Source organism: Phyllostomus discolor, chromosome X (assembly GCF_004126475.2).
Source record: "Phyllostomus discolor isolate MPI-MPIP mPhyDis1 chromosome X, mPhyDis1.pri.v3, whole genome shotgun sequence".
NCBI classification, from domain to species: Eukaryota; Metazoa; Chordata; class Mammalia; order Chiroptera; family Phyllostomidae; genus Phyllostomus; species Phyllostomus discolor.
This window is the reverse complement of record NC_050198.1, coordinates 19,781,575-19,790,396: the sequence shown is the minus strand read 5'-3', so window position 1 is coordinate 19,790,396 and position 8,822 is coordinate 19,781,575. Positions and strand designations below refer to the sequence as shown.

Sequence of the window (8,822 nt, the reverse complement as noted above, 5' to 3'; positions counted from 1 at the left end):
GCTTGTCATAAAAATTATGTGCATGGCTTTGGGCCATTACTAAATAAAATAAAGGTGACTTGAACACAGGCCCTGCAATCCTGTGACAGGTGATCTGACAACCAAGATAACCACTAACTGACTAATAGGCAGGCAGCATGTACAGCACAGCTGTGTTGGACAAAGGGGTGGTCCATGAGATTCCATCAGACTACTCAGAATTGTGTATACTTTAAAAGTTCCGATTTGTTTATTTCTAAAGTATTCCATTTAATATTTTTAGACCCTGGAACTGTAGGTAACTGAAACTGTAAAAAGCAAAACTGGATAGTGGGAGACTACTGTATTTTCTTACCCCATTTTTGAAAACAATTAAGAGCTTATTAGTATCTATTTCTATAACCACCACTTATAACCACCTAAATAAAAAATATCACAACAAAAGCCATATGAACAGGGGATCCTAGGAGGGGGACAAATTTACATTGATGTTTTATAGATCCATTGACTGCATTTGTCCAGTCCATTTCAGGAGAGTTGAGGCAGCACTAATTCATGCGTTTTGAGAAATATTGGCAGTGTGCGACCCTCCAAAGATACTACGTTGAATGAAACAGACAAAGCCTCTGCGCTTCCATAGCTTACTGTCTAGGGGAGACAGACAGACAAATTATCACACAACTAAGGCACAGTTCAGAACCATGATGAGTGCTGCATGAAGTGTAGGTTTGTTTTTGTTAAAGTATGCAGGGAACCCAATTTCCACTGAAAACTCCAGGAGGGCCTCTCAGAGGTCGTCATGTACAGCATGCCCTCAGGGATGAGAACGAGGCATGGAAACCGCAAGGAGGAAGATGGACAAAAGCCCTGTGGTAAGAACTTGGGTGTTGGAGGAAATGGCAGGAGTGAGTAGCATAGGGAGGGCATCAGCAGAGCTGTGGAGTGCAAAGAGTTTGTAGAGAAAGGCAGAGGTCAGCTCTAAAAGATTCAAGATGTTATCGTTAGGTATAATGGGAAATCCTTGAAATGGTTTTGGAAGGAAATGGCACAATCCAGTTGACATTTTAAGGTGATTACTCTGTAGTTTTGGAGGATTAGATCCAAGGACAATAATGGATGGCAATTATGTTTATAAATCTAGAAGAGGTTATAAAATTGAGGAGATATTAAACAAATTATATATAAGACAACACACTTAAAGTGTTTTTGGAAAGAGTTAGGTGTCAGGAAATACATCCAATTTGTCTAATGAGAGAAGAAGAGTCTATTAGGAGTGTTAGAATCCTAGAACAAAATTCCTGGTAGACACTACTTACAAAAGCTTCCTCAGGTAGGTAAAAGTCTAAATTACTTGAAATGCTTTTTCCCATTTGATCATCAAATGGGACATCTGACTCTAATATTCCCCTGTATCAAAGCCATGTCAGATCATTCAGATACAGTTTCACGGGACAAAGCCAAAAATTGCAGGTCTAATTTTTATTGCCATTGCACTCACACGTCTCCATACAGCTAACTATGTCACTACTGCTACAGTGAAGAATGGGGCTCGCTAAATTTAAAGCTATATCACTCAGAACACTTATTATTAATGTGTGTCCTAGTCACTCTAGTAATTATATAAATCCATTGTACAAGGATTGCTGTGATGGCTGAGAGGCAATATACACAGCACTATCATCATGCAGTATAGGGTTGGTACCAACCACTTGGTGAATATGAGTAACAATATCATGGACTCAATAGGTGATTTTTTAATTAAATGTATGCATTTTAAGAAATTGGTTGCACACATATTATAATAAAGAGGCAATGATAGAGGCCACTATTTGTTAAAAATGAGTTTCACACATTAAAGCAAAAATACATCATATTAACCTCATGCTAATGTTCAGAAAATTCTCTACAGTCCCTGCTTCCCTTTGTCTACAGTTTTGCATTTTCCTACCAGTTTTGGAATGTATAAATTTTAAATTTAGTGTAGGTTGGTCTATTCCCCCATATATTTCCTTCTTGCAAAACTGTTGGGGAACATTTTACATTTGAATTATCACAGTAATTCAGATGAAGTTTTGCTGCAACCAATCTCAGCTCTTAATAGCTTATTCATATGTGAAGATACATGAAGTAGGCTTTGTTTTGTATTTTAGGAAATTTAGCAGCACATTGTGTCCTTCTTTTCTGGAAGTGGAAAGTGTTAACTAGAAATAGCCCAAAGCATAAAAGAGACGAATGCAAAGCACAATTGGCCAGACCCCCTAGAGTTTTTCATAACGTCCATTTCTAATCTTCCTGGAAAAAAAAAAAACTCCAACTTTGTTTTCTATGAAACAAATTCTGGCCTTGATTATTAACCATTTCCAACCATATTCTTAGTCCATTTAGACATACATTTAGTGAAACTTTCCCTGTAAATCAATAAAAGATCTCAATCTCAAAAGTGCTTCATGCTATTTGCAGAATTTCTTTTCAGAGGGTGCCGCCAAGGGATTCCTATAATCCTAAATTGGTCCTTAGTTTTCTGTAGTATATACAATTTGGGTTTTGCTTTCTGCTGTCACATCGATGGAAATTTTAAATAAAAAAGGTTAAGAGAGCCCAAAGAATATTCCCTAATATCCAAAATAACAACAACAAAAAGGAATTGGATCCTCTAAATTTGATTCACACTAAACATGTAGCTGAAGGGAAGAGAAATGGCCTGGGTTGGAGGGTGTAGTTAACTAGAAAGTATCACAATCTGCTCCCCTGTTCAACTCTGTCTGCAGTTCTGGGGCCTTTGCTTGGGAAGAACTGGAGAAATCGTGACAATAAAGGGTGAAAGAAGATGGGCACAGTTTAATTACACAGCAACCAGCAGAGAGTAAGTGATGACGACAGAATGGATTTGACTATGTGTGGCTTCAGGGTTTGAGGAGTTTGGGAACATTTCAATAGACAGAGGGGAAAGACTGTTTCTGCAGCCATGCATGTGATACTGTGACAGAGAGTAAAGAAGAAAGAGGATTTGTGTTGATTGTCAATAAATATAAACATCCATAGCCATTTCTTTAGATGCTAAGATTTAAAAAATGAAATGGCTTTCCAGTTGGGTTGGTCATTGTTTTTTTTTTTTCTTTCTTTTCTTTTCTTTTTTTTTTATCTAACGCAGGGATGTATACATTTTGTATACAATCTCTCTAATCCTGACAAAGTCATTACTATTGTACTCATTTTCCAGATGATAGAACTGAGACTCAGAAATGTTAATTGGTTTGCTCAAAGCCACACAGTTAATAAGTAGACCTGCTGGAGATTTGAACCTGATATGTATGAATCCAAAATCTATTTTCCATTCTATCATGCTGCTTCCCTATACATTAGTTCTGAGCAGAGAAAATAAACCAAGTATTAGGAAGAAAGAATTATTGAACTTTCCCTTTTATCATTCTGCTGTCAACATAAATATTCCCTCTATAAGCCTACTTTGTTTTTAAGTATATTCTATTGATTATGCTATTACAGTTTTCCCAATATTTCCCCCTTAGCCCCCTTCCACCTGATACCCTCCTTCCCTCTAGCAATCCCCGCTCTTAGTTCATGTCCATGGGTCATGAATATAAGTTCTTTGGCTTCTCCATTTTCTATAGCATTCTTAACCTCCCCCGTTTATTTTATACCTACCAATTATGCTTCTTAATCCCTGCACCTTTTTGCCCACTCTCCCCCTTCCTCCTCCCAGCTGATAACCCTCTGAATGATCTCTATATCTATGGTTCTGTTCCTGTTCTAGTTGTTTTCTTAGTTTGTTTTAGTTTTTGTTTTTTAAATTCATTTGTTGATAATTGTGAGTTTGTTGTCATTTTATGTTCATAGTTTTGGTCTTCTTTTTCTTAAACAAGTCCCTTTAACATTTCATGTAATAATGGTTTGGTGGTTATGAATTCCTGTGGCTTTACCTTGTCTGGGAAGAACTTTATATGTCCTTCCATTGTAAATGAAAGCTTTGCTAGATAGAGTAATCTTGATTATAAATCCTTCCTTTTCATAACTTTGAATACTACTTGCCAGTCCCTTCTTGCCTTGAAAGTTCCTTTTTGAGAAATCAACTGGCAGTGTTACGGGAACTCTTTCATAGGTTACTCTCTGCTTTTCTCTGGCTGTTTTTAAGATTCTCTCTTTATCTTTAACCTTTGGCATTTTGATTATGATGTGTCTTAGCATGGTCCTCTTTGGGTCCATCTTGTTTGGGACTCTCTGTGCCTCCCAGGCTTGTATTTCTTTTCCCTTTGCCAAATTAAGGAAGTTTTCTTTCATTTATTTTTCAAATAAGTTTTCAATTTCTTGCTCTTCCTCTTCTCCTTCTGCCTTCCCTATGATTCAGATGTTAGAATGTTTAAAGTTGTCCCAGAGGTTCCTAAAACTCTCCTAATTTTTTTTAAATTATTGTCTCTTCATTCTGTTCTGGTTGAATGTTTATGTCTCCCTTATGTTCCACATTGTGAAACCTGGCTCCCTTCCCTTTATTGTTGATTCCCTGTGGATTTTTCTTTATTTCACTTAGTATAGCCTTCATTTCTTCCCTTATGTTTTTGCCATACTCAATGAGTTCCTTGAGCATCCTGATAATCATTGTTTTGAACTCTGCATCTGCTAGGTTGGCTATCTCTGATTTGTTTAGTTCTTTTTCTGGAGTTTTGATCCATTCTTTCATTTGTGCCATATTTCTTTGTCTCCTCAATTTGGCAGCCTCCCTGTATTTGTTTCTGTGTGTTAGGTAGAGCTGTTTTGATTCCCTATCTTAGCAAACATCTTAAGTTGTATGGGGTGGAGACTTAGGTACTCACCAGGGCAAGCAACCTGCTTTACCCACTTTGTGGTACTGCCAGGGGCTGAGGGTTGGAGAGGGGACAATGCTACTTCCTGACTTCTGGAGGCTTGCCTGGCATTTGCCCCATGTCTAGTCACTTCACCCACTTCCCGCATGCAACTGGCACCTTGCTAGCTGTTGCCCTGGTGTTGATTTCCAGATTGGTTGTGTTTGCATATGTTCTAGGTCTATGCAGGCTCTTTAAAACAGTCTCTCCTGAGTAACTGGAAGTTTCTTCCACCACCCTAACCGCAACTGGTATTTATAGCCAGAAGTTAAGAGGCTTTATCTTCCTGGCACTGGAAGCCTGGGTTGGGCAGTCTGGCCTAGGGCTAGGATCACTCACTCCTTGTTCTCTCTACCCTGGCCCTCCAGCTCCAGCCCTTGTACCCATCAGAATGAATATAGCTTCTTTAAATCCTTGATTGTCAGACTTCCATACAGTTTAATTTTCTGACAGTTGAATCAAAACAAAATATAGCACAGGTTAGTTGTGATTCTTGTTGTGGTTGTGTGAGGAGGTGAAGCATGTCTACCCATGCCTCCATCTTGACCAGAAGTCTAAACTTATTTAAAATCAAAACATGAATACTCTTAAATAATAGTAGATAATTTCAAGAAAAACACACAATTATCTGGTTCAATTGGATTTTGTTTGACTTATTTCTTCAGACAGACACTGTTTTTAGTGTGGGTGGCAGAACATACATTAGAAATAATGAATCAGTGGCTTGTACTAATAATACATAATAGGCATTCTCATTCTTTTCACACAAATCACAGACAAATGTGCTCCCAAAGACTCAAAGATTCGTACAGAAATGAGAAACAAAAACTGGTACTGAAGTCCCAGTTCTCTAAATAAAAGAGGAATATCACAGAAACACAAGGTAACAAGGTTTCATTGATCATTTTTCTACCTGGGATCCTGTCAGCAGCATTCAGTTTCAATCCTCTTTCTTATCAGAATGTTTGTCTGGCTGTGTCTTTATGGATTATCTATTTCTACTGAATAACTGGCAGCAGTGCTGCTAATCAAGAGAGAAAAGAAGCTGCCGTTGGTGATGAAAATTGTTTTCCAGTGACTGATTGTGCTAATCAATCTTCTACAAAGGAAATCAGGAGTAAAAGATGGCCAATAATTGCAAAACGCTGCTGTACACATGAAGAAAAACAACTGATGCACAAAGCACAGAAAAGCAACTCTTGAAAAAATGTTGCAGAGTTGGCTATTTTAAAAGTATATACATATATATAATGTTGGAAAGCAATTTTTCACAATTTAACACCTAAGCCTTATTTTTAATATGTGGGTAAGGACTATGCCTACTTTATCCTAGTATTAATAGTATCTGACAATGCTTTATAATTTGAGAGTAACCTGACATTTCTTGTTAGGAATCTGAAAACTCATTGAAAGTTATAAAAATTATCAAAATTGCTGGTGCAGGGATTGCATTTAGCCTCTGATTATAATTTTGTGTATATGATAATCACAACTGAGTTCATGGCAGAAAATCTTTATATCTAATGATTCCCAACTGTCAGCGCAGCTCAAGAAATAATCCCTAGTGTTTCAGCCTTCATTTACAGTGTGCTTGCAAGTTCATTGTGCTATTGCAAGTATGAAATCCAATGTAATGTTGATTCTACAGGTACTTCTATGCAGATATTTTCAAGTACAATCTAAAACTTACACTCTTTATAAAAAAATTATGAATTGTTTTTTCCAATCTATTGTGAACTAAACATAAAATTTTTAGGATTTTATAATTTGAGTCAACTACAGAAGAGATCTAGAATCATATACGTGAGTAAAATATGTTAGATAATGCCTGAAATTTTAGAAATCAATTTTGGCTGCTTAGAAGTGAACACCACATTTATTCAAATCTAGGAGAGCATCAGTTTTAAGTCTCACTAAGAAAAGTTAAGGAAGAAATATATCACAAATTAAATTATTATATATTGCTTTAATGAAACTCCTGCATGACACATGATCTGGTCACGCCAGCCTCTTTTTGCTTTGAACTTTGCTCTTCTGAGTGATTTGGAACTTTCTCCTGCCCAGAGTGACATTGCTCAGGGTATTTTAGACAATTTCAAAAAAAAGGTAGCCAAAACCTAAGACAGCAGCATCTATGTATGATGAGAATCTTCCTAAGGTCTCATGAAGCCTTTTTATATTTCTTTGTATAAAATCATGAAAGCATGTCCATGCCCCCAATGATAAGTATTTGCTTTAATAGCATTAATTTTATACCCTACTGCTGTATATACATGCCCAAGTAATTCCATATTTCAAACCGAATGATATTGTAATCACTGATAAATTGTAAAGCAATGAAACTCAACATGTTGATTAACATAAGTTAATGGGAATGATATTAAAAGCTATTATCAAGAACGTACATGGGCAGGCACTGACAAGTACTACATAACTGCTAGCTTGACAATTGCAGTTGTAAGATACAGATACATCCTGACTTCAGAAAAGTTAAAATGTGAAAAGTGTGCATCTTAGGATTTATGAAATATAGTAATATATTGCAAGGTAAAACTTTAGAAATAAAGATGCTCAAATTTCTTCATTTTTCACAGTAGCTCCATGAAGACTAATGAATTAAAATCTGTTTCAGATGGTAATGGAAACTAGATAAGAATGTTAGTTTTTAAAAAATATTTTATTATTTTATTTTTAGAGAAAGAGGACAGGAAGGAGAAAAGGAGAGAAACATCGACCAGTTGACTCTTGTATGAGCACCCACTTGGTACTGAACCCATAACCCAGGTATGTGCCCTAACTGGGAATCGAACTAACAGCTTTTAGCTTTGCTAATGACACCCATCCAATGGGACCACACTAGCCAGGGCAAGAATGTAGATTTTTAAGAGGATTTATACTTCATTAATTCCTATTTTGGTGATCTTCCCCTTTTGAATGATTCATTACTTTATGATTTTCTTATTTTCTTGTGCTCAGGCTGTTATTTGGTTGAAGAATGATTTATCTCATCATTCTATCAACCACTAATCATTGAAAATGCTACATAAGTACATAAGTTGTTTTTATTCTTTATAAATTGAATGTACTTGGCAATATGAGATATTCTTAATCCATTATGTAATTTCAATACATTATTTACTTTGTGGCAACTAAAGGCTAAAAATATTACTCTTGATTAATCTTCCTAAAATAACACTTTCTTTCTGCCAAATTAAAGGTCTTCCTTTTGTTTTCTGCATCACTTCTAAATTTCTCTACCCAGTTTTTAAGATTTCTTATAATTTAGCCACATCTAAATTACTCAATTTTATTTTCCTCTGCCAGAAACCACATTATCCTGATTTTTATTTTTATTTTTTAAAGATTTTATTTATTTTTAGAGAGAGAGGAAGGGAGGGACATAGGGAGAGAAACATCAATGTGTGGTTGCCTCTCACACATCCCCTGCCGGGGACCTGGCCCACAACCCAAGCATGTGCCCTAGACTGGGAATTGAACCAGCGACCCTTTGATTCTCAGGCCAGCACTCAATCTACTGAGCCACACCAGCCAGGGCTTATCCTGACTTTTAATTTTGTCATTATAATGACTACTCATACAATTGCTGTAAAACTATTCTCAAAAGTTTAACTTCTGTCCAAAGAACCTTCTGAAAGTCAAATAATTTATTGTATTATTTGGCTTTGGCTAATAGCATACAATGTGTACCACATCTGGACTTCGAGTGTTACTAACTCTTCAATGCATTTGACAGAACCAGAAGAGGAGGATCTGGAATACCAGTTCTGACTTCTTCATCTGGCTTTAGTGGTCCTTTCTAATGTTGGTTTTAGGGATGCTTTGTATGGGGTAACATTGTCACATATTAAGTGTATGTGAAAGTCTTCTCAAGCAATGTATCTCCTTTTTTGTTCTTTTATCATAACAGTATATCTCTGTCAGTAATGCAGCTTCTTCCTAAAACAAACAAAAAAAAATTTAAAAACC

General features: G+C 36.3%; 1 pseudogene; it reads left to right on the top strand.

Moving 5' to 3' along the window:
• Nucleotides 1-778: 778 nt before the first annotated feature.
• Nucleotides 779-8,822, top strand: part of LOC114505651 — a 34,631-nt pseudogene continuing 26,587 nt past the window's right edge.